Raw genomic sequence first — 25,876 nt, 5'->3', positions numbered from 1 at the left:
CGAGGCTCTGCTGGTCGGTTATGAGCCCCGGCTGCTCGGGATCTGGTGAAGGTGCGGCTTTCTGAGGTCGGGTCCCGAGGTCGGCTCCCCCGGGATCGCTGGGGCCCCTGGTGGGTTGAACGGGGCCGCCGTGGGACCGGTGGGCGTGACCCCGCCTCGGCCTGCGCCCCGGCGGTGTAAGCCTGAGCCTTGCCAAAGGGCCGTCGGGGGAGCCGCGGACCCGGGGGTTGTAACGCCGCCTCGGCCCGCGCCCCGGCGGTGTAGGCCCGGGGCGGGGTTGGATCCCTGCCGGCAGGCTGTCAGGGGAGCCGCGGACCCGGGGGGTGTAACCCCTCCTCGGCCCGCGCCCCGGCGGTGGAAGCCCGGGGCGGGGTCGCCTCCTCCGTGTGTCCTCCCGGCACAGACCGAGGGGGGGGGTGCCTGAACGGGGGGCGGCGCCGGCCCTGGGGGATGCCTCGGGGTCCGTCCCATGTCCCTGCTGCGGCTGGGCCGTGCTCTGCCCCGTGGTGGGGGACGGGCCGGGCCCGGGCCCCGTGCCGGATTCGTGGGGCGGGGGCACGGGTGCTGCGGGTGCTGCGGACGCGGGGCTGGGTTCTGCCGGCCCAATGCTGCCGGATTCCCGTCCTGCGAGCCCGGGTTGTCCCCTGGCAGCGGAGCGGGACGGTGCCGCGGCTTCCCCGGCTGTGCCTTTACCGGCGCCCCGGCCCCCCCCCGCGCCGGGAGCGGGCTGTGCTGAACTGCCTTCAGCCCCCCCCGCCTCGGGTTCCCAGGCATCACCCGAGCCTGCGGCTGGAGCCGGGCCTCCCCCGTCGCCTCCTGCAGCAGTGGCAGACCAAGGTCCTGCGCTGTTTACCACTGGCTCCGGTGGTGCTGCCGCGGGACAGAAGCCGGTGGCCTTGACGGGCCAGGGGTCCCAGGCTGCTGGAGCCTCTTCGGCTGGCCTGTGGACCTTGTCCTCCTGTAAGATGACTGTGCAGCTGAGCATATCAGGCGTTCCATGTGCTTCTGAATGCTTTGGTCCAGTGGGTGAGGGCATGAGTGCTCTTCTTGTGGCATGGTTGAATGCCACTGCTCAAGGCATCATTGCTCACCTAGGGGACGTTGATTCAGATTTCCTGGGGTGCATTTCTGCCATGAGTTCCACACTCACCCTTCTTGTTCTTATCCCTGAGGGACCCAGATTTGCTCACCTTGTGCCTTTTGAGTTTTATGTTCGCAGAGCTGAGAATCAGCTGCGGGGAGATGATGGCTTCGGGTTCCCTGGACCTCCCTGGGTCACTGGACTGCTGTTCTGACAGCCAGGGATCATCCTGAACGGGTCTGCACCCGGTCCATCCTTGGTGAGATGCTGTCAGAGACTAGCTTCCATGGGTTTTAGACACTGGCATGGACATCACGATTGTCTGGTTTGCTGATGGACCCTTGGACCTGATGCTGACACTCAACACGAAGAACTTGAGACTGACTCTTTGTTCAGCAGATTCTGTTGTCTTCTCTCATGATAGACTAGTCACCCTCCGTGACTGGATGCAAGAACAGTTGGATCACAGTGATCTGGAGTTTCAACCAGTCCCTGGGACATTCCTGTTTTCTGTATCAAGAAGAAGTCTGGGAAATGGAGGTTGCTACAACACCTCCAGAAAGTTCATGCTATGATGGAAAGCATGGGGATGTTGCAGGCTAGCATGCCTTCACCTGCCATGTTTCCTGCTGATTGGCTAGTCCTCATCGTGGATCTGAAGGATTGTTCTTTGCAATTCCTTTGCATCCCAATGACAGACCGAAATTTGTCTTTTTGGTGCCAGCTGTCATTAATGCTAAGCCCACACAGAGATATCAATGGAGATTTGCCATAAGGCATGCAAAATTTGCCGGCATTTGCCGATGATATGGGGCTCTAGCCCTCTCTGGAGTTTGCAGGCAGTTTCCTGCTGCTCGTCTCTACAACCTCCCTGAAATTATTTGAGGGTCAAAATAATTTTGGGACAAACAGTCCTGCATTTGGAGGTGCAATTATTTATTTTTTAATTCAGTGCAGACACTGCATGAATGATGTCCAAATATTAATGGACTTTTATATGGTTGTGTCCCTATATGGGGCTGACCACGACACAACTGTCTCCCTTGGTTGGTCTATTAAAGGGGGACTCTGATTTTAAAGTCACCTCTGACACTGACCCCACAGGCACAGTAGATGCTGGAAAAGGTTCTGCGAGCAGTTTCTGCTCCTCAAGTTTATTACATTAATCTTTCCATTGATGTCACTGTTTTGTTTTTTTGGTTTTTTAGAGATTCATGAGGTTAGATCAGCCCAATTGATGGAATTACAGGCTGCTGTCATAGCATTTCATAGGTTTTCCCAGGCACCTTCCAGTTGGCCATGGATTTTGCTTCCGTGACCAAATTGAGAGCCATCCACAAGCAGGTGGTGATGTTGGACATTTGTTTCATTTATTTGGTTTTTTTTGTGGTTTAAAAAAAAAAAAAAAAAAAAAAAGTTTTTTTTGTAATAACGAAAGGGTGAGATATCACCCTGAAATTACAGCCTTCTGATTGTATGGAGCATTGTATTTTTCTATTATTTATTATTTTAATTGTTTATAATGTTGCTAGTTTATTTGTTCATTTTTCTTTTTCTTTTCTTTTTATTAAACCGAAAAGGGTGAGATGTCGCCCTGAAAACTCAGCTTCTGAGCTTGCTGACATGGTTTTCTAAAGACTTTCCCCGGACAGTAACTGTAAACATAGGTATGTGTACATTCTTTCTGTTACACGTCTTGTGATGGGCATCTCTCATGGCCAGTGCAGTGAGAAAGTGTTATCCTGACCATCCAATCCCTGGCCGTGGTCAGGAGCCTATAAATCCTGGGAGGAAAAATAAACTCCCCCTTCTTTCACCACACCTCAACCTGTGTCCATGTGATCTGTTCATCATCAGCGGCAACACAATGGGGCATTCGATACAATGATCCTGGGTCAGTGCCAATTAGAGACTACTTTACTCAACTTTTAAGTGATAAGCCACCCATTATGTTTTTGGAGACCCCTTTCTTTATCTCTAGTGACCACTAATACTGGCAATTACAGATTTGTTTTCTCTTTTTTTGGGGGGCTTTCATAAAAAGAACGAATGTATCTAACACCCTTTGCTTTCTCTGATTTGTTTTCCTTCTGGGATTTTTTACAGGTCCATAATTTCAGTTTTCACAGGTAACAACATTGGTGATTCATAACCAACAATTAATTTTCTTTTGTGTATCATTTGTAATCAGGCAGCTTTCTGAATATTTTTCAGTAGTTGGTTGGGGGTACAAACTATAGCTATAGGGTCCCCCCTTTCCAAGGGGTTAAGCCCCTCTGCCCAGTAAGCTGCATGCTGAGTTAGGGACCATGGGTTATGTCTGTTTCTTGTTGTTAAGAAGTGTCTCAGTGCCCACTGGATTCCCATTCTCTCAATCAAATTTGATCACCTCCAGTGAGACACTCGGAATACGTATTCTGTCTCTGACTCGTGAGGAAGACACCTGTACTCCCTTTTTTCTTTTCTCTTTTTTTTTTCTTTTTACTTTTTTTAGTGGTTATGTGCGGATCAAGATCCTTATCATTGATATAATTATATTCAGTTTTAATTAGAGGTTTCAAACTAGGACAGCAGTGTTCCCCACAATTTTATCCAAGTTAGCTCTTTTTTAGGGTAAATTTGATTAATGAGAGGGGTTTCCCTCCCTTCTATTTTTTAGCGAGTCAGCATTTTTGAATTTTTATCATGGAGGGCTGCTCACAACAGATTGATCTTACTCCTTTCTTCACCCAATCGTTTTTGCAAAATTTTAACTAGGTTTTGGAGGGAGTCTATTGTAGTTTTTTCCTCACTTCTTTACTTACAGCGAGTTTCTATAGCTGCTGTAAGACAAGCTCCCAAAACTGAGCAGAGTATAGTTTTATTTTTGCCCAGTTTAAATTTTGTTTCATGTTGTAAAGAACATACTCTATCAATCACATTTTCCAAATTAAACCAATTATTAAGCACCAACTTTTCCCTCCTGGAGAAGGTCTGATATTGTGTTTTGCTAACAGAGCATAACATGCATAAAATGCAGCTTTAACTTCTGCACTGCCATTTTCAGTCATTTTTATTTATTTTTACAAAGGGAAAACCACTACAGGGAGGTATAAACTTAAATTATACACACACACACAACTTTTTGCTTCCCTGTATGAGTGAAAAGACCAAATCTGCTTGGGAGGCACTCCTTCAGTTTAAAATTCTGGTTGTCTCTTTGCCACACTAAGCAGTCAAAATTCGTACACACAACAACAACAAAAAACAGTCCTGCCCTTTTGCACTAAGAGATCTTTTGCGAAATTCTGCAGACAGAGCCCTCAAGTGAGTGTAGGGTGCTTTTCACCTTGGCATGTGCAGTTTGCGGGAAATTCGAGTTGCCCCCCTTGCTTTCTAGACAGCACTCACTCTTTTGGGAGTGTCGGGCTAGGTGTGGCTGGAGCAAAACGTCTTTCCCCTAATACAGACTGCACAACAAACCTGCAGCCCCTTCTGTCTGTCAGAAATCCTGTCTGTGATGCCAATTTAAACGTCATGATTCGCTAACATGAGTGGGACTCGTGAGAGGTTAGTTTGATCTCAGAGTGCAAAAAGGACACAAAGGGATTTCGGTTTAAATCATAACAACAATAATGTACCTTTATTTTAGTGCCAACAACAAGGGTTATGCGATAGAGAGAGAGAGAGAGAGAGAGAGATAAAGAAAACAAAGTAAAGAGAGAGAGAAGAGGGGGGTTATAGCTACCGACGGACATGACGAGGTCGCTGGGGTCTTTTTCTGTGGGAGATCTCACGGAAATTAACTTAGTCTTATGTAATTCTTCCCCAAACTTACCTTGTTTCCAATGTGCTAATAAGCACCCCAAAGGAGAAGTACCCGATATGGGAGCATAGCAGGCCAAAACCCTTCTCCATGTTACAACTACAATACACCAAATGCCGAACCCGCGACACTTTCGCAGTCGTCTTATGGACGGCGCCTAGGCAATACCAAAAGGAATTCCTTTAGCCCAACCACGCGCAACTTTTGCCGCATCTAACTGGCAGGCACCCAAACCAAAGTAAAGCACCTTACCTTTCTCTCCCAGGGACGTCATGAGCAGCGGAGACGGTCGCAGCCAGATGGGCTCCCCAAGAATCCCTTGGTGCCGGCTGGAGCATGATCGGGTCACAAGCGGGCTCAGCAGCACTCACAAGGTCCCATCTGGGGTTGCCAAAATGTTAGCATCCAGGAACACACATAATCACGAATGATTATATGAAGGTGCTTTATTGAAGAGCTCTGGGTGTCAGGGGTACACATACCCAAATTTGACCCCATTTGGTTTTGAGTTGAACATGTTTTATACTCTATCGTTATGCAACTTACATATTAATTATTAAACTTACATTGTTCTATTGTATGCATTGTTTTTACCCAAGCATGGATTTCTCGTGATCCCCCCTATCCCCCTAACATTGTTCCTCATGTTCTTTAAACAATAATTATATCTAATCACATCTAACAACTGTATCATTTATCATATACTGACTACACAGGTGCAGTTTGACCTGATCTTTAGCAAGCACAAGGCCTGACATTTCTCAGGGCCTACTTTTCCCAGGGCTTTCCAAACCTAACTTTCTTTCTAAGTCTCCAAATTTTCTAAGATTTTAAAACCTTTTATTATCAATAGAAATAAGCAAAGTTAAGTTTCACTATGTTTAAGTCTGAGTGTTTTCAAGTTAAGTTTTGTAACCTTGGTATTTTTTTTGAGGTTAAGTTTTGTTATTTCCTTCTGTCATAATTAATTTCTACCAAGTATGAATATTGTTTAATTTAAATTGTCTCACGTTTTGTTAAAAGACACTTGTCTAAACTGCAAAGTATAGTTACTTTACTAGAGAAATGAAGATGACTAGGACTGTGTGATAGATTGGCATTTAAGAAAACAAAGAGAAACACCCAAGGAAGTTAAAACTGCTGGCGGCTGATGGGAGTTTTTCTCCTAGCCAACAGCTGGCCATTTCTATGAACTGACAGCAGTTTTAACCATTGAAAAGTGACATCAACCTGTGAACACCACCTTAAGACCTAAGCCTGGGAATTTCTTTGTCTCTTTGTTTCCTGGCTGTGAAAGGTAACTGAGCTTTAGCTGGCTTCCCATCCCCTGCCCAGGCCGTGCGGCCTGGGCAGGGGCTGGGCTGGGCCTGCCGCGGCTCTCAGCCGGGAGATGGGGCCTGCGGGGCTTGCCCCGGGCCTCTGGCCAGGCCAGTCCAGTCCCTGGCTCGGCTGCAGTTTTTTTGCTGTGACTGAATTAACCAGAGACTGCCGAGTAAAGAAAGAAAAAAGCTCTTGACCTTCGGCAGGCTGACACAGTGACCACACTGTCCAGAGCAGTCATGAAGAATCTTCCATCGCAGACAGCTCCAGCTGCTGCTCCAGCAGAGATCACAGAACCATCTACAAAGCCTGGGCAAGATTTTAACCTTTTCATTAACCAGATTAGATTTGCAGATTAATCCTTTTTTTTCCAGAGAAAGAAAAAGAGAGTAATCAACATGTAAAAAGACTGTATAAACTATCAGAGACAATAAAGAAAAGAATTAAGCTTCAGAAAAGGTAGAGAATAAGAAGATGCTTTAATTAAGCTGAAATATTTTTCTGTTAAAGCTATGGAGATATACAATAGTGTCCTGAAAAAGCTCCTTTAATTCATGACAGAGTATATTGGGAGGAATAGAGTGTTCAAAGTATGGATTTTGAGCAAAAGATGGAGTAATTGTGATACCGTGAGGTGCTGGAACAGAGGGGGGAGAAGTAATAGTTGAAGATTTGAAGCCTTGAGAGGCAAAGAGAAAACTTCTGTTTCCAGAGAAGCTCACAGAGACAGATGAAGAGAACTTTTGCCTTTGAATAACTCATCCTTAAAAAATGATATCCCTAGATTCATGGCCCATACACACCTCAGAGTGATGTGAAATGGGAGGAGTGAACTGATGACAGATTTCCGGGCAGCTGGCATCAGAAAAATAGAAAGCTATAACAGAAATAGTTTTCTTGTGAGAAACTCCATAGATTAGCAGAAGAAGACTTCTGTTTCTCTACAAAGACTGATGAAAAGACTCTAGCAGGAATTGCGACTGTTTTAAACACCAAAGTTCCAAAGTTTTTTGTCTCTATATTGTCATATGAACAAGGGAATGGTGGGTAGTGGGAGATAAAGGAGTTTTCTGGAAGTTTATTCTGGTGTTCTTATTCTTGTAGTTTTGTTAATAAACTTTCTTTATTCCTTTTATGTTTTAAGCCTGTTTTGCTCTTGTTCTAATCCATATCTCACAGCGAGAAATAAGTAAGTTTTCTAGTGATTTTTTTAGTTACTGCTTTAAAACCATGACATTTATTTAGTGCATTGGCCGGGAAACGAAACTGACAAATCTAAACCACTACAGACTTAAACAGCTGTGATAGAACACTGATGAACACCTGCTTGTGGATAGAGGGTAAAGCAGTCTGTGACACCCTTGATTTCATCGGGGGTTCTATTGTTTGTTGCAATCTCTACTGTTTTTGTTTTCTATAGGTAGCACAAAAGAATAGTGACTGCTATTTACTAGGAAATTTAGAAGTTTTTTACCTTATTTCATTTTTGGTCATTAAGACATAAATGTTCTAAAAATATTATTTTGATTTTCTGTCTTAGTTTAGGGCAAATTAGGGAGGAAAACTCTAAATGGGGATTTCCCCAGGGAAATGCCCCTCCCCACCAACCGGTCCGGGAAAGGGAAAAAATTTCCTTGGAGAGAAGTGGAAAAAGCTGTTTATTTAACAGAAAATTGAATAATATTAAATAATAAAACCTCTTGCTGTTCGATGGGATGGCAAATCTAGGAAGAAAAGTCCTTTTTATGTGGTGTAGCTCGGCTCGCTCAGTTTCTTATCAGTCCCTCCAGCGCTGGAAAGTGCCGAGGCCCAGGCCCCGGTGGGCCACAGGCGTGAGCTCCCGGGGTTTGGCTGGGTGTTCAGTCCAGAGCAGGCTTGCACAGATCCAAGAAAAAGGAAAAAAACAAAGGTCCAGGGAATTCCTCTGCCTCAGCTAGCTAAAACTAACTAAAAGCCAGGGAGAAGCTCTGTCCCGCTGTCTGTCTGTGCTGCAGACAACACAGTCCAGGAGCGAGATGTGTGGGAGTTATATTTTCTTTAACACAAACTGCGGCTTCTTCTTCCCCCTCTCTTGCTCTCAGAGCCAGTCTTAAAGGTGCAGAACTTAATATATAACATAAACCAGACGATTGGGGATACCAGTATCATAAAGTCACCCCAGGACATTCCACCCCTTATCCCCATATCGTCAACTTATTATCAAAATTAATATATATATATATTTTAACTCTACAACACATACATTATACAGACAAGGGAATTAATTCACGATCTTCACCCAACCATCAGATCTCCCTGAGGTACACATTGTGTTGTTCCATCTTTCCGCATTATTCACCATGTGCAACCCGGTCCCTGAGCAAAAACAACCCCACGAATGGGTTTGTTTGCACTCGAAGTAGAATTGATCCAAACTGTCTTTCCTAACAAACCTCTGAGATGTACCGCTGGGACTTTGTCTCCGTCTACTATATACAGGGCCTCGGATTGGGCTGGGCCTGCTCGGTTGGTGGAACCTCGGGTATTAACTATCCAGGTGGCCTTTGCTAGATGCTGCTCCCAATTTTTGAAAGATCCCCCACCCAATGCTTTCAAGGTAGTCTTTAACAGTCCATTGTACCTCTCCACTTTCCCTGCAGCAGGTGCATGGTAGGGGATATGGTACACCCACTCAATGCCATGTTCCCTAGCCCAGCTGTTTATAAGGTTATTCTTGAAATGAGTCTCATTGTCTGACTCAATCCTCTCAGGGGAGCCATTCCTCCAAAGGACCTGCTTCTCAAGTCCCAGGATGGTGTTCCGGGCTGTAGCATGAGGCACAGGGTAGGTTTCCAACCATCCAGTGGTGGCTTCTACCATCGTGAGCATGTACCGCTTTCCTTGGCGGGTTTGGGGCAGTGTGATGTAGTCAATCTGCCAGGCCTCCCCATACTTGTATCTGGACTACCGCCCACCATACCAGAGGGGCTTCAACCGCTTGGCCTGCTTGATCATGGCACATGTCTCACAGTCATGGATAACCTGGGAAATACTGTCCATGGTTAAATCCACCCCTCGGTCTCGTGCCCACTTATAGGTGGCATCTCTACCCTGATGGCCTGAGGCATCATGGGCCCATCGAGCTAGGAACAACTCTCTCTTGTGTTGCCAATCTAAGTCTATCTTTGACACCTCTATCTTTGCAGCCTGATCCACCTGCTCATTGTTTCGGTGCTCTTCATTAGCCCTACTCTTGGGGACATGGGCATCTACATGACGGACCCTCACAGACAGTTTCTCTACCCTGGTGGCAATGTCTTTCCACTCATCAGCAGCCCAGATTGGCCTTCCTCTGCGTTGCCAGTTGGCTCTTTTCCACCTTTCCAGCCATCCCCACAGAGCATTGGCTACCATCCATGAATCAGTGTAGAGATAGAGTTTTGGCCACTTCTCTCTTTCAGCAATGTCCAGGGCCAGTTGAACAGCTTTGAGTTCAGCAAGTTGGCTTGATCTACCTTCTCCTTCAGTGGCCTCTGCGACCTGTCGTGTGGGGCTCCATACGGCTGCTTTCCACTTCCGGTTCATCCCTACGATGCGACAGGAACCATCAGTGAACAGAGCGTAGCGTGTTTCTTCTGCTGGAAGCTGGTTATATGGTGGAGCTTCTTCAGCCCGTGTCACTTCTTCGTACTTCTTTTCATCAGTGAGACCGAAGTTTTCACCTTCAGGCCAGTTTGTAATTATCTCCAAAATCCCAGGGCGATTTGGGTTTCCAATACGGGCGCGCTGCGTGATGAGGGCGATCCACTTGCTCCATGTAGCGTCGGTGGCGTGGTGGGTAGAGGGAACCTTTCCTTTAAACATCCACCCCAGCACTGGCAGTCGGGGTGCCAGGAGGAGTTGTGCTTCTGTGCAATCACTTCTGAGGCAGCTTGAACTTCTTCATAGGCAGCTAAGATTTCCTTCTCTGTGGGAGTGTAGTTGGCTTCGGACCCTCTGTAGCTTCGGCTCCAGAATCCCAGTGGTCGGCCTCGAGTCTCCCCAGGCACTTTCTGCCACAGGCTCCAGGACAGACCATGGCTCCCGGCTGCAGAGTAGAGCACGTTCTTTTTGTTTTTTAACTAAAGATGCATCTTGGTAACCAAGCTATACAACTGTTCCTATATAAGGTTTTTTGTTGTTTTTGTTTTTTACTCCTTTCCTTGTTTAAGAAGACTTGCTTTTGCCTAATCCAGTGTAGCTTTCTTATTTTTCCGTGCTTCCAGAATTCCAAGAAAATGTATCATTGCTGAAAGTCAGCTGTTACGAGAGAAACTTCAGATTAAACCAGCTACTAAGTGGTTTAATTGGTCTGTTACCTAAGACTTGTGATCATTTGCTTTATACAAATGCATTTCAAGAATTTGCTGAGCTTTAAGAGTCTCATAGTTGCTATTATTGAGAGCCTTGTTTTGAAAATGATTTAAGAAACATCTTTCCAGTTTAAAGCCTATGGCCCTGGCCAAGCCTTGACTTTACCTGGACAGAATGTTTGCCAACAGATCCAGATGTCCTATGCACCAAATCAGTATTTAAGTCACTTTTGACTTGGAAATTTGACCCTATTAATATGACAACTGGATCAATTTTGAAGTGGGTTTGGAGAATCATTTCTGGAGGTAGTTGTCCAATCCTTCACTGATTTTTTGTTTTTGTTTGCAGACTATGGGATGCTGGTGCAGTGTTTTAGTAGTTAATAGTAATTTTATATCACATATGTTATTAATAATATTTATTATCTGACTGATTTCTGACTGCTGTAGGTTTTTCATTCATTATGTGTATAGTTTTGTGTTGATATTAATATGCATGGTAAAAGTACATCTCACTTTTAAAAACGAAAGGAATTGATACCCTGAAAACATTTTATTAATATGTACATTAGAAATTTGAACTACAATTAATTTTGAATAATGAAATATTTACATCAAAAATTTAGAAAGATCATATAATCTGAATTTACAATCAAATATACCACAGCTAAGCCAAAATGATTCATTAACTTCAAAGGGAGAAGTGCCTATGTTTTATTGACAGGTTCAAAAAAGTCACGTATTCGTCTGACCAGACTGTCTGCCTGCCTTTGGAAACATGGGACCCAGTGAACCAAGAAGTTACCATACAGCCTTAGTACTCCAAACAAGATCAGAAGTGGAGCTGCCAGGACACAGTTGTGTCTGAAAACTACACAGACAGTTTACCAACAGAAATTTTATGTTGTCATCATGATGTTGTGTCTACCAATTTTATTCAGTTATTTTCTGTTTCAAGATTTGAAAGGATGTGCTGTATGAATCTTTCTAACCACTCAGTCTTTAACCATGAACAACTAAAACGGCTGCAAAACAGGTTACACACCCTGAAAAAAGTTGATGACCCCATTAGAAGTTGGTTAACCAATTGAAACATTATTAAGTATTTAACATCTCTTGTACTAGAAGAAAGATGAATTCTTGTTATAGTATTAATAGAACTAGTTATTATAAGCTGTATGTTATCCTTTTTCTGTAGAAGTCTAAAATGAATCTCATCCAAAACCTGGGTTGTGCAAAAAGAAAAAAGGGGAATTGTAAAAATACATTTTAACAGAGCAAAAGCATGATATTTTAGTAAAAGCCTGTCTGCACAACCCAGCTTTCAATCCAGGTGACAATATTAAAGGCAGTGTCCTTGAAACTCTCCTGGAACAGCAGGAATAAAGAAAAACAATGACATTGTGTACATGGAAAAGAATGTAAACAGTATGTATTAACCAATAGTAGCTTGCTAAGCCCTCAAACCCTGTCAGACCCTATAAAAGTGTGCTAAAGATAGAAATAAACGACGTTCGCTATACCTCTATGAGGACTCAGTGAATAGTCTGAGAGGTTTTCCATTAACTGAAAGCATTGTCAAGAACTGGAAAAGACTGCCCAGGAAAGTGGTTAATCAACATCCCTAGAGGTATTTAAAAGCCATGTAGACATGGCACTTGGGGACATGGTTTAGTGGTGGACATGGTAGTGTTAGATTAATGGTTGGACTTGATGATCTTAAGGGTCTTTTCCAACCTAAAGGATTCTAGGATGCTCAGAGATCTAAAGCACCCTTACATTTCTGTAATATGTATAAACCATAATTGCAATTGACTTGTCAATGGCCTGGCCTTGGAAGAAAGGTGTGATGTACATAAATGTCTTGCAAATTGGAGGGAAAATATTTCTGTTGTGGTTTGACATTTGTCTAATGCTAAGCAACCACTGTTGTAGTGCATTAAGAAATATGGTATAACCCTGAGACATACCCTCTGATCTGAAGAGTGTTAGTTCCTTCCCCCGACTCCTTCCTTGTAATGTTCTACTGTTGGTTGTAACATGTAACCCTACCCCTTTCTCCCTCGGTTCAAAAGACAGCACGGGACCAGATTCTTCCTCTTTTCTGCACCGGATTCCCCTGATTAAAGCTGGGACCCTGTCCCACAAAAGAGCCTCGTTTACCTCTAATCCTTGCTATTTATATATAACTTCCCCCTCCTCTGGCTACAGCTGGGTGGATCACGGCCTCAGGGGAATTGTGGGATTTTTAAAATAGCAACCCACAAAAGCCCTGTATTCACCCTCCCCTGCCACAGTTGGGCAAAGAAAAAAAATTAACAGAGGGTTCATATGTTGAGATAAGGACTGAGGGAAAACACTTTGTAGTGGTTTAGATTTGCTAATTTCATTTTCTCGGCCAATGCACCAAATAAATGTCATGGTTTTAAAGCAGTAACTAAAAAATTACTTATTTCTTGCTGTGAAATATGGATTAGAACAAGAGCAAAACAGGTTTAAAATTTAAAAGGAAATAAAGAAAGTTTATTAACAAAACTACAAGAATAAGAACACCAGAATAAACTTCCAGAAAACTCCTTTATATCCCACTACCCACCATTCCCTTGTTCATATGACAATATAGAGACAAAAAACTTTGGAACTTTGGTGTTTAAAACAGTCGCAATTCCTGCTAGAGTCTTTTCATCAGCCTTTGTAGAGAAACAGAAGTCTTCTGCTAATCTATGGAGTTTCTCACAAGAAAACTATTTTTGTTATAGCTTTCTATTTTTCTGATGCCAGCTGCCCGGAAATCCTGTCATCAGTTCACTCCTCCCATTTCACATCACTCTGAGGTGTGTATGGGCCATGAATCTAGGGATGTCATTTTTTAAGGATGAGTTATTCAAAGGCAAAAGTTCTCTTCATCTGTCTCTGTGAGCTTCTCTGGAAAAACAGTTTTCTCATTGCCCTCAAGGCCACAAATCTTCATTTCACTCTGTTCCAGCACCTCACTGTATCACAATTACTCTCCCTTTTGCTCAAAATCCACACTTTGTACACTCCATTCCTCCCCATATACTCTGTCATGAATTAAAGGAGTTTTTTCAGAACATTATTGTCCATCTCCATAGCTTTAACAGAAAAATATTTCAGCTTAATTAAAGCATCTCCTTATTCTCTCTTCCCTATCTAAAACTTAACTCTTTTCCTCACTGTCTTTGATGGTTTTATAATGTCTTCTTCATGTTGATTGTCTTTCTCTCTGTCTCTCTGGGAAAAAGGAGTAATCTGTATGTTTTATCCAGGTAGTAAAAGAATTAAAGTCTTGGAAAAGCTGCAGATGTTCAGTGTCAGGTTTCAGTCCAGCAGCAGAAACTACAAACTAAACCGGGCCGGCCGGCTCCGTTTCTCCCCCCCCCCCCCCCCCCCCATCCCCCCCGTCCTCTGCGGCCTTGTCTGATCTGGAGGGGGGGGAGAGGAGGCCAAGACAGAGCCTTGTTACCTTGTCAGAAGCCGGAAACACAAAGAGAACAAGAGAGCTCTGGCTTTACATCTTAAGGTGGGGTTCACAGGTTGATCTAACTTTTCAATGGTCAAAACTGCTGTCAATTCTTAGAAATGACCGATAATTGGTCAGGAGAAAAGACTCCCATCAGTCACTAGCAGCTTCAACTTCTTTAGCTCTCAAAACTATCTTAAAGGTAAAGTCACCCCATGACACACTTCAAGGGCAAAACAGGCTCAATTTAAGTTGCAAAGTCAATTTATTACTAACAGAGTCAGCGGAGGATTATGAGAAGGAAAATAAAACATATTTTTCCCCCCAGCCCCTCCGTCTTTCCCACTGACAGCGCAGGGTGACAGGGCATGGGGGTTTTGGTCAGTTGGTCACCTGAGATTCTCTTCCGCTGCTCCCGGAGAGGAGTCCGTCCCCTGTGAGACCATGGGGTCCCTCCTACAGGACACAGTTCTCTGTGAACTTCTCCAGCATGAATCTAATTTCACAAGCCACAATTGTGACACACCTGTGATGCCTTAGGAGTTTAGCTTGCATATTTTTTGTATATTTGTAATCCTGTAATTCTTTAATATATAGCTCTAAACTCCATATACAGTGCTAGCTACTGTCTTCACATTTTGGTCAGCAAAACAATTCCTCTCTAGGCCTGGGAATCAAGGACACCTTACTTTCTCAGGCCCCAAGAAGTGTAAACAAAAGTGAGTTGGGGAGAGCAAACTTGGGGTAAAATTACTTCATTATCTGAAGCTGTAATTGGAAGATTAAACCCCAATATGTAAATGGACCAAACTTATAAAAGTGTGAAAACTCATGACCCGTTGTCCATTTTGGGTGTAGCCTGTGGGGAGGCTTCCTCTGCCCTTAATGCACCTGAAGGCTCTTCAATAAATATACCCACTTTTCTTCTCTTAATTTTGTCTGGCCTCTGTTTTTAGGTAAGACCAAAAAAGGCATCATCTGCTGCAACATGAATTCACCCCATGGGTGAACAGTCCTCCCTAAACTGTTGCAATGAGGGTCTCTCCACAGAGTCCAGTCCTTCAAGGACAGGCTGCTCCAGTCTGAAAGCAAGGGCCCTCTCTCTCTCCACTGGGTCCTCCACTGGACCACAGTCTCTGCTTGGCATCCACCTGCTCCAGCATGAGCACCTCCCCCATGGGCTGCAAGTGGATCTCTACATGTCCCATGGTTCCCCATGGGCTGCAGGGGGACAACCTGCTTCACCATGGTCCTCACCATGGCCTGCAGAGGAATCTCAGCTCTAGTGCCTGGAGCACATCCTCCCCTTCTTTCTCCACTGACCTTGGTGCTGCCATGTTGTTTCCCTCACGTTGTCATTTCCTTCTCTTCTCTGACTAGAAAAAACTGCACGTGCTCTACTTTGTTTTGATTTTCTTCTTAAATATGTTATCACAGAGGTGTTACCAACCTCTCTAATTGGCCTAGCCTTGGCCAGCAGCTTGTCCATCTTCAGAGCCATCAGCCATTGGTTCTGCTGGACATGGTGGAAGGTTCCAGCAGCTTCTCATACGAACCATCTTTGTGCCCCCCCGGTACCAAAAAACAGGCTGTACAAAAGCAATATAAGTGGTTATAGTTGTTGCAATATTGTGTGGAAGAAAAATCCATTCTTATAGCCAGAGATGATGTTCCTGTACATTATATTGACCAATAAGTGCATAAGGTTAAAAAGATTGTAGAATTAGGAACAACCACAAAGGAAAATCCGGATTCTGATGTGTGGCAAAGGATTTATGCGTTTTGTCACTTACATGTGCCAAAGCCTCTTGGGCAGTCTTTGTTAACTGTCTAGGGGAAGAAAAAGCTGGGTCCCCTTTTAGCATTTGAAATAAAGGGGATAATTTTTCTGTGATGATTCCTAATAAAGGGAAAATCCAATTAATAGTGCCCAATAACTTTTGCAAATTGTCCGGTATGCGTATGTCAGTTTTTAAAGTTGCTAGCTGTGGGGTGACCATTGCTTCAAGCAGTTTAAAGCCCAGGCATTTCCAAGGGGGTTCTGTTAGAATTTTGTCTGTGGCTACCCATAAGCCTCTGCTGGATAGCGCTATTCTTTAAGTATCGAGGCAGTGCAACAATGAAGTGCTGTCAGAAGCAATTGAAATATCATCCATATAGTGATGCAGCAAAACAGATGGATATTTTTTCTGCATTGGTTGTATTGCTGAACGAACAACAAATTGACTGATAGTAGGACTGTTTTTCATACCTTGAGGAAGCACAACCCAGTGGTATCATTCCATGGGGGTCTCATGATTGACAAATGATAAAGAAAAAGCAAATTTAGGTGCATCATCAGGATGTAATGGAATTGTGAAAAAACAGTCTTTTAAATCAGTTATTGCTAATTCCCAGTGTTCTGGAATCATTGTAGGGTTAGGTATTCATGGTTGCAATGCCCCTATAGATGATATGACAGCATTAATCATTCTGAGATCCTGTAACAGCCACCACTTTCCCAATTTCTTAGGGATAATGAAAATAGGTGTATTCCATGGGCTGGTGGAATGGACTATGTGACCCAAATGCAATTGTTCTTGTATGAGGATTCAGTCTTGATGAAGCTGCTCACCTCTTAGGGGGCACTGATCAACCCAAACAGTCTTACCTGTAAGCCAAGTCAGTTTGAGAAGTGGTATTTCATTGGTGGCCCCTATCAAAAATATGTTGAAATAACTGAGCCCCGGTGAGTCATTAAATCTCACCCCTATAGTGTACCCAGTATGGGGAGTAGATACAGTTGCAAGGTGGCAGTCTTGCCTTCTGGTCTGATGATCTGCAGTTCTTTTGCAGATTGCCATGGTATCTGTTGTCCACCGACTCCTGCCACGATCGCAGTTGAAGGTGCCAGAGGCCACTTGGGAGGCCACTCCTTTTGAGATGTGATGGAAACATCTGCACCAGTGTTGACTAACTCTGTAAAAGACTTAGGTTCTATTTGAAAAGTGAGTAATGGTTTTGTACCCCTATGATTTTTGACCAAAATATTTGTGGGGTACCTGTGTTCTCAAATCCTCCTGCATTTTGTTGTTATTGTAAGATCAATGCTGAACAGGGAAATGCTGGCAGCAGTATTAATTGTGCCAATCAGCTTCCCTGTGCCACTGCAGAGGGAGGATTGGGCTTCCAAGTCATGATTTTGATTTCCCCCTTGTAATTTGTGTAGATAATTCCTGGAAATATGAATAGTCCTGTAAAAATAGTAGAAGAGTGCCCCAAAAATAATGCATGTGATTGAAATGGTAAGTGACCATAGACAGAAGTGGGTAACAAATAAACCAAGGTATTTAGGATTGTTGTAGCACTGATGTCCAGGTCCAAGCTGGCACCCAAGGGGTGCTCCTTGCAAAGTTTGTGCTTGTATCGGTGTTTGATTGAGTGGGGTCCTATTGGATTGGGGGGCACTGGACTTCACACCTGTGGACATGATTTCTGAACCTGAGAGAATTTTTAAGCTCTCAGACACTGACTGTTCCCAAGGGAAAGTCTTGAGAACCCATTCTCACTCAAGGATTATTTGTGTAAATAAGGAATTACTTTCCCAAAACAAGACACAGATGTTCTGAACATGTTGTCTCTCTTATTGTTCCTTCTACCAATCAGGGTGACCTGGTCAGAGAAGCTTATAAAGGGTTGACAAAACCCTGCAATAAAGGCTTTTTTTGCCTCACGAAAGCAGCTGCTGTGTGGGTGATTTCTGGGGACCCTCACTCAATACTTTGTGTTCTCTAGCGGCACACACCCCCTTTCAAGTTTCCCTGCTTTTGGAGAGGGTTACCATCTATGTCATCTTTAGACTGGCATTGATTGCTCCAATAAAACCCTTTTTGGCAGCGAGGACAAGGTTTATTTGGCTTTTTATTGCCTTTTCATACTTTCAGACATTATTTTCTGATGTTCCCCTCTTCCCCACACTCAAAGCATTTAACAGCCGCTTTGGCCACTGTTATAATGCATTTAGAAAAATGGTATGACCTGAAACTGCACCCCCAAAATGTAGAATGCAAGCTTCTCCCCTCTTATCTCTTTCTCCCCAGTTCCTCTTATTGGCTGTGTGAATGTTAACCACCCTCTTCCCCCTGCCTTCAAAAAGAGGTGCTTATCAATATTCTTTCTCTTTCCCCCCTGCTCTCCTTCTCCACGGGATCCCAAGAACAAGAATAAAGCTGCACTTCCATCTCAGCAAGGAAAAGGGCCGCAGTTTAGTTTCTCTGTTCTAGGCTATAATATCTCCCCTGCTTCCCTGGCTATTGCAGGGCAGACGGTGGCTGTAGAGAGTCAGGGGATATAGAATTATAGCAGATTGGTGCCTCAGTGCGAGGAGCGTAAAGCTCCCCACGAATGACCGGAACTCCATAAATTTGGGTTCAAACAAGTGATGGATCGCCTTGAGAGACACGCTGTTTTCTGTGGCGAGTCTCTTGAGGAAGGACCCGATAGCCTTTTGAATCGTCAGAAGGTTGGATCCAGAGCAGAGAAAATTTTTGCATCATAAACGAGTAAGTAACGTGGGGATTTGGAACCGGCGGCTGCAGAATGCGCCGAGTTGCCCCTCCCCCCCCCAACGCCGCTGCCGCCAGTCCCGTTTCCGTCCCAGCGAGGGAGCAGGCAGTCCCGAACGGCGACCGGGAGGCGCGGCAGACCCGAAAAGAGCAGTGGGCTCAGGCGGGGCGGCAGGGCCGGCGCGAGTGCTGGCAAGAGCGGCTGTGGGAAGAAATAGCCCTGGACCATATGGCACGGGAGACAGGCAGCGGCGTTCCCTTCCCCGCGCTGTGCGGGGACCAAGATGCGGGAGACTGGGGTTCCCCCCCCTCCCCCACAACCCAACCATGTGTTTTTACAAACTCGGCAAGAACCACTACAGCTGAGCTTAAAAGTTGGTGCTTTACCCCAGCGAGAGAGTGGGAAAGCTAAAATGAGATAAGCCTCCCTTGCATGTCTCATTTTGCGGTTGTAATAAATTATGTGTAAATAAAAATTCGTAAGAGATATAAATAAGATGTATATGTTGAAATAAATAAAAACCAAAGATGTGTATGTGAAAAAAGACAGAAACCTCTCTCCCAAGCCTGGCTGAGAGCTCTCCTCTGAAAGAAAAAGGATTGTAGCCAACACCCAGATAACAAACATTAACTCGGAAAATAGGCAGGATGGGAGCCATCAAAGATAACAAAAGGACTAGCTCGGAGGAGGAACCCAACTCCGGACCTGACCAACGTCTCTGCAGACCTCGATTGTGAAACAATCAAAGTCGACAAAGATGGGCCTCAGAAAAGTATCCGCCGCTAGTCTTGGATCGCCCACCTGTCAGACCAGTGTTGGAGATGCAATCACTGGGAACAAAGGGGGAGACTCCGCCGAGATTCCCATCGGCACCAACCCCGGATCACATCACTTCATCCTTGATAACGCAAAATTAAAATACATACAGAGTCTCTTTGCATATGAGGAGACTCTGTCCGGACTCAAGTTAGGTCTATTCTTCCAAGCCAGGAAATCTATTCACCGAGCAATCAAGAATACTTGGTGAATGGAGCCTGCTTGGAATTTTTAGCCTGAGGACTCAAAAATCCTATAAAACTCCAATCCCGAGAGCGCTCAGACGTGGATTTGGGAACCCTACACCTCGGGTGTAGACCCTATCCACCCAGCGCTGCGCTGACCATTTTTATTGTGGTTTTTGTCTCTGTTTTTTTCTATGTTGTTTATTAATAAATTTCTCTTTGATTTTATCCCAAATTTGCCTTTGCATTTATAACACGGTGAAAAAAAAAAAAAAAGCCTAAGCCGAGTTTGTGCTAACAACTTTTAACAACAAAAAATGGGATCAAAACTTTCTACACCCCAACCAAATTTAGAATCCAAATTGCAAGAATTTTTAAGTACTATTAATGTTAACATTTCTAGAAAAAAGTTAAAATATTTTATCTCATGGCTATCCCATAACATTCCACAGCTCGATTTTTCAGAAGTAAATTCTATCTCTGCATGGGATAAAATTGGCAATTTTTTAACACTTAAAGTAGAGGAAGGAGACAAAAGTGCTTCAAAGTATCTCCCAGTTTTTCTTATAATTCAAAAAGAATTGATTAACAAAGAAAAAGAAATAAAAAACAGACACTGCAGTTTCCATTAGTTTCCCCTACTTCTTCCCCTAAACCCTCTTCCCCTGAGCTGAAAAAGACGCATAGAACAGATCCAGTAACTCAGGAAATGCACTCTAACAATGCCATTCCTGGTTCCATGTGTCTCATTCAGCCCCCCCATCTCTGATGATTTGCGCAAGCTATCAGAGAGCTTTCCCTGTACCCCCATATCCCGACTATTAAATCCCATTAACTTCACGTGGCTGGGATCCAAGATGGCACTGGCCATGTGCCAGATAGCCATGTGGAGAAACCACCCTCGTATCTCCCTCCCCCCACACCATGAACCTTTCCACCCACCTATCTCCACCCAGGGCTCTTACTCCTCCCATAAGCCCTCCCGTCCCTCACACATCTCCTTCCTACAATACCCCAGTCCTGAATAACATCACCCTGCAACCCCGCCTCCAAATGTTGCAACCCTGTTCCCCATTCCCCCGCCCCCTGTCCCCACAGGGAGGGGGGGAGTGAGAGAGGAAGCCCTACCCCCTACTCCCGTGGGGCACAAGCAGAACTGATTAAAGAAATGGCTCAAAGAAATGCCAACGAGGCGTGCCGCAGAGTGATTTTAAATCTGCCCATCCATCCTCCACTCACCATAGCAGACATGATCCAGGTCTCTGCCAAGAAAGCAGATCTGTACAGTGCACACGACAGGAAACCAAGATAAATAAACCCAAGGACTGTAGCAGCTGCAACACCAGGAATGAACAAGCCACAGATGTCACCAGAACAGCTTCAGCACATCATCTGCTTCCAGTGCAAGCAGCCAGGACATTTTGCAAAGAATTGTCCTCAAAACCAGCAACAAGGGAAACACCAGAAAGAAGCTGTAGCCAATCAACAAAAAAACTAGAAAGAAAGCACTTTTCCGTCAAGAGCAAAGACACAAAAGTGACGAACCTGAAAAAGAAAAACACTCTATTTTAATAAAAAGGGAAGAAAAGAGGGAGCAGGGGTGAGAGGCTGCAGAAACATAATTGTGGGGAACACATGCCTGAAAAGATCTGGCAACCACAAAAGTGATCCAGACTTGTAACTGCTAAAGCTTTTCATTTCAGATCTGACCATTGGACAGTCATTGTAGTGGACTTGCAGGACAATTCACAAGACCTGGCTGGACTGGATAGTCGGTATTTTGTTACTGGAGACACAGCACACACACCCCTAGAAATTGAAATAGCCCCCATGATAATTAAGGGAGAACTAACACATCTCACTCTTCTAGCAAGATGTCCTCAGCCACCATTCTATTTGATCAAGGGGCAAATAATAGCCCAAGTGATTCCTGTACCAACAGAAGTTCCAATAGATGATAAAGCACCAGGAGTTTAGTGGGCAGAAGTGGTTGGCGAAGACAAACCCATTATGGGGTGCAACCTGACTCATGGATCAGAACATCTGCATGTAGAAGGGTTGATTGACACTGGGGCAGATGTGACTGCCATACCAAAAAAGGTGTGGCCTTCACATTGGGAATTGCAACCCATGGCAAGCAATATACAGGGTGTTGGAAGAGTGACATTGGCAAAGGTCTCTAAGAGCACTGTTCAAATTGAGGGCCTGGATGGAAGATTATCTAGGGTCCATCCGTTTGTCACTGATTACAAGTGCCCCCTGTGGGGGAGAGACACCATGTCTGAGTGGGGAGTCAAACTAACAATTCCTGAGACCCCCAAGGATTTTTAGAGGGGGCCACTGTAGAGCATCCTACCGAAAAGTTAACATGGCTAGATGACAATCCAATTTGGGTGAACCAGTGGCCTCTCAGTAAACAGAAACTCAGGCTGCTCGAAAAATTCCTGGAAGAACAATTAGGCAAGGGACATATGGTAGAAACAACAAGCCCTTGGAATTCCCTGGTCTTTGTAATAAAAAAGTCAGGGAAAGATAAGTGGCGCCTCCTTCAGGATTTGAGAGAAATAAACAAAGTAATTGAGGACATGGGGTCACTCCAACTTGGGATGCCCTCTCCTACAATTCTCCCACAAAATTGGCAATTGGCAGTTCTGGACATTAAGGACTGTTTTTCCAAATTCCACTACACCCAGCAGATGCACCACGGTTTGCCTTTTCAATCCCCACAGTTAACCGCGAAGCCCCAATGAAACGATACCACTGGAGAGTACTACCTCAGGGGATGAAAGCCAGTCCCTTCATCTGCCAGTGGTATGTGGGGTCATTGCTATCCCCTGTTCGTGCTGAAAAAAGAGATGTTATCATCCTAGACTACATGGATGACGTGTTAATGTGCTGTTCCAATAACAACGTACTGCAAGGCACACTTGACCTAGTAGTTAAAGTTTTAATCTCGGCTGGGTTCCAAATGGAGGAAGACAAAGTTCAAAGATGCCGCCTTGGAAATACCTGGGCCTGGAGATCACTGCACGGAGCATTGTTCTGCAGAAATTAGAAATCATTAGCAATCCCAAAACCCTAGCTGATCTCCATTCCCTATGCAGGTCACTAAACTGGGTCAGACCCTGGCTAGGTCTCACTAACGAACACCTGAGTCCCCTGCTCAATTTATTGAAAGGGGAGAGAGTTGCTGTCTCCAAGGTAACTGACTCCAGAAGCAAAAAGTGCAATTGAAAAAGCACAAAGGGCCTTGACAGAAAGGCACATTGCTTCAAGCCTGAGTTGCCTTTCAAATTTATTGTCCTGAGGAAACTACCACACCTGCATGGGTTGATATTCCAATGGGCCGAGGGGCAGAGAGATACACTCTTAATCATAGAGTGGGTCTTCCTCTCCCATCAAAGACCCAAAACTATCACCAAGCCACAAGAGCTGATGGCTCAGCTGATCCAAAAGGCCAGGGTGAGGCTGCGGGAACTGGCGGGTTGTGACTTTATGTGTATCCATTGAGAGACCGCCAGCTATTCACGACTCTTCACAGAAGTAAAAGTGACCGCCGTTTATTTCTATATTTAGTGCACTTTTACAAGGTTCTCCAGGGTCCGCGGGCTAAGCAAGTTACTATTGGTTAATACACACAGGTTTACATTTTTTCTCTTGTATACAAGGATATTGTTTTGCTTTATTCTCTCTCCTGCAGGAAAGTTTCAAGGATTTTAGTCTTTAATATCATTACTTATTCCAGAGGCTGGTTTGTGCAGACAGGCCTTTCATGCTCACTTTCTGTTAAAATATTCACTACAATTCCCCTTTTCTCTTTTTGCACAAACCAGGCTTTGGATGTGACTTGTTCTACACTTTTACAATGACAAGATAACGTACAACTTAAAACTATCATCTCAATTTACACTATAAGTAAAATTCATCCTCCTTCTAGCACAGGAGACCTCAACTATCCAGTGATGCTCTAGCTGGCGAACTAACTTCTAATGGGGTCTCTACCTTCTTTCAGGGCATGTAGCCCATCTTGTAGTTGTTGTAGTTGCTTATGGATGGAAACTGAATGATCAGTAAGATTCAAACAGCACATGCCTTCAAACTCTTCACAACCATGTCCTTGTGCTAAGAGCAAAAAGTCAATTGCAGTTTGATTTTGTAATACTGCAAGACGTACACCACTCACATCAGCGGAAAGTTCACTTAACGTTGTTGATGTTAAGTTTAATTCTTTCTTATTCTAACAAGCGAGCTTTTTTAGTGCTGCTAATCTTTTAGCAGCAGCTGCTCCTGGAATGAAGAAGGAGGCTGCCCATATTATACCACAATTCCAAAAGTCATGGTCTCTAACATCATTACATTGTAATTCATTTAGGCTTCATTTTGACAGTTCGATGTTTTTTATTTTATTACCTACATTTAGCAATTTATGTAAGCTTGGGTGGAACAGCAATGGATTTGGTCCCTCCCAGATACCTGTCTTTGGGTCTTTATAATATAATTTAATTTCTGGGGAAACTTGCATCTTTACCTGACTATTGTGAATTACCACCAGGGGCTGCTCTAAATCTCCAAATAACTGAGAAAATTTTGAGTGAATAGCACTTGCTGTAATCGAATGGTAGGGTCTGATTGTTCAGGTGTTTTCTGTTTACTTAAATACTCTTTTAAGGTCTTATGGGCTCTTTCTACAATGGCTTGTCCAGTTGACACATGAGGAATTCCAGTTACATGTTTGACTCCCCACTTTTGTAAGAACCGAGAAACTCGTGTTCCTACATATGCAGGCCCATTGTCTGTTTTTATTTCTTCTGGAACTCCCATTACAGCAAAGCATGCTACTAAATGTTGAATTACATGTATGCTTTTTTCTCCTACTTGTGCAGTGACCCAAATCATTTTTGAAAAGGTATCTACAGTAACATGTACATATTTGAAGGGACCAAATTCAGGCACATGTGTTACATCCATCTGCCAAATCTCACCGGCTTGAAGACCCCTAGGGTTAACACCTAAGCCTAGAGTGGTTCCATACTGACTACATTGTGGACAGGATTTTACAATGCCTTGTGCATCTATTGAGTTGATATTAAATTGTCTCTGTAAGGCTTTTGCGGCTTGATGAAAGAGAGCATGACTCTCTCTTGCAGCTTCGAAAGAGTCTCTTGGTGCTGCAACAACAGGACTGACAAGCGTATCAGCTTTTGCATTGCCTTCTCTGAGACCTAATTCTGTTTGATGACTGTGAATGTGAATGATGCAACAAAATTCTTTCCTGTCCTCAGTAGCTCTTTTGATTTGCAAGAATAGTTGACACAATCACTTATTATCTGGTGGCTTGATAAGAGCATCTTCAATACGTTGTACCACTCCTACCACATATAACGAATCTGATACAATGTTCAGCTTTCTGTCTCGCCAATGAGACAGTGCCCATGAGACAGCTGTAAGTTCTAATGTCTGCAGTGAGTCATGTGCATCTCCATCTATGGTTTTGCTTTTCCAACTTGAGCCTTCTCGCCAGGTACAGGCTGCTTTTTTCTGTTGACTTCCTGCGTCAGTATATACTGTAAGGCCTTTCACTGGCTGCTGCACTATTTTGGGCTGTTGCAACCACTGTGGCTTTAGGATGATCTGTAGACATGGATCTTTAGGTTGCCTGTTGTGAACAGTTCCTGGATAGCTGAGCAGCGCTAATTGAATTGGTTCTGAGTGTCTCAGCATCCACTCAAAGTTTTCTATCTTTATCGGTAGACTGATATGCTCTGGTTCAGCATCACTAATTTCCACAATTCGTGTTCTCGCTTTTTTGATGAGATAAGCAATTGCTTCTGTCCTCTGCCATATACTCATTGGTGGCGTATGTGGTGTAAAAATCCACTCAAGGATTGCCAAAGGCTCTGCATATTTCCTTGCTAATTGCACTGACTGTACCTTCTTGACAGGCTGCTTGGCATCTTGACAGCTCTCAGGTGGGTCTTCTCCCCCTTTCTCTTTTTGCCAAGCAGGCCACTGGAATATGATAGCACATGGGGCAATAGGGTGGTTACAAATCAGAAGTCCTAAAAGCACATCTGGCAATCTTCTGTCTGCTAGTGTTGAAAGCAGCTACTTCCCTAGGTATCGGAGACATTTCTTCTGTTTTTAGAAAGGGTAATCGGAGTTTGTGGATCTGTGCCTTTTAAGAGGTCCATTAAAGGTGCCATCTCATCATTTCTGATACCAGCAATGGATCGTGCCCATTGCAGATCTCCAATAAGTTTCTGTGCGTCATTGAGGGTATTGATCTCAGTGGTCAATTCTAATTTTTGTGGG

Source organism: Poecile atricapillus, chromosome W, assembly GCF_030490865.1.
Source record: "Poecile atricapillus isolate bPoeAtr1 chromosome W, bPoeAtr1.hap1, whole genome shotgun sequence".
NCBI classification, from domain to species: Eukaryota; Metazoa; Chordata; class Aves; order Passeriformes; family Paridae; genus Poecile; species Poecile atricapillus.
Note: the sequence above shows the minus strand (reverse complement) of the source record.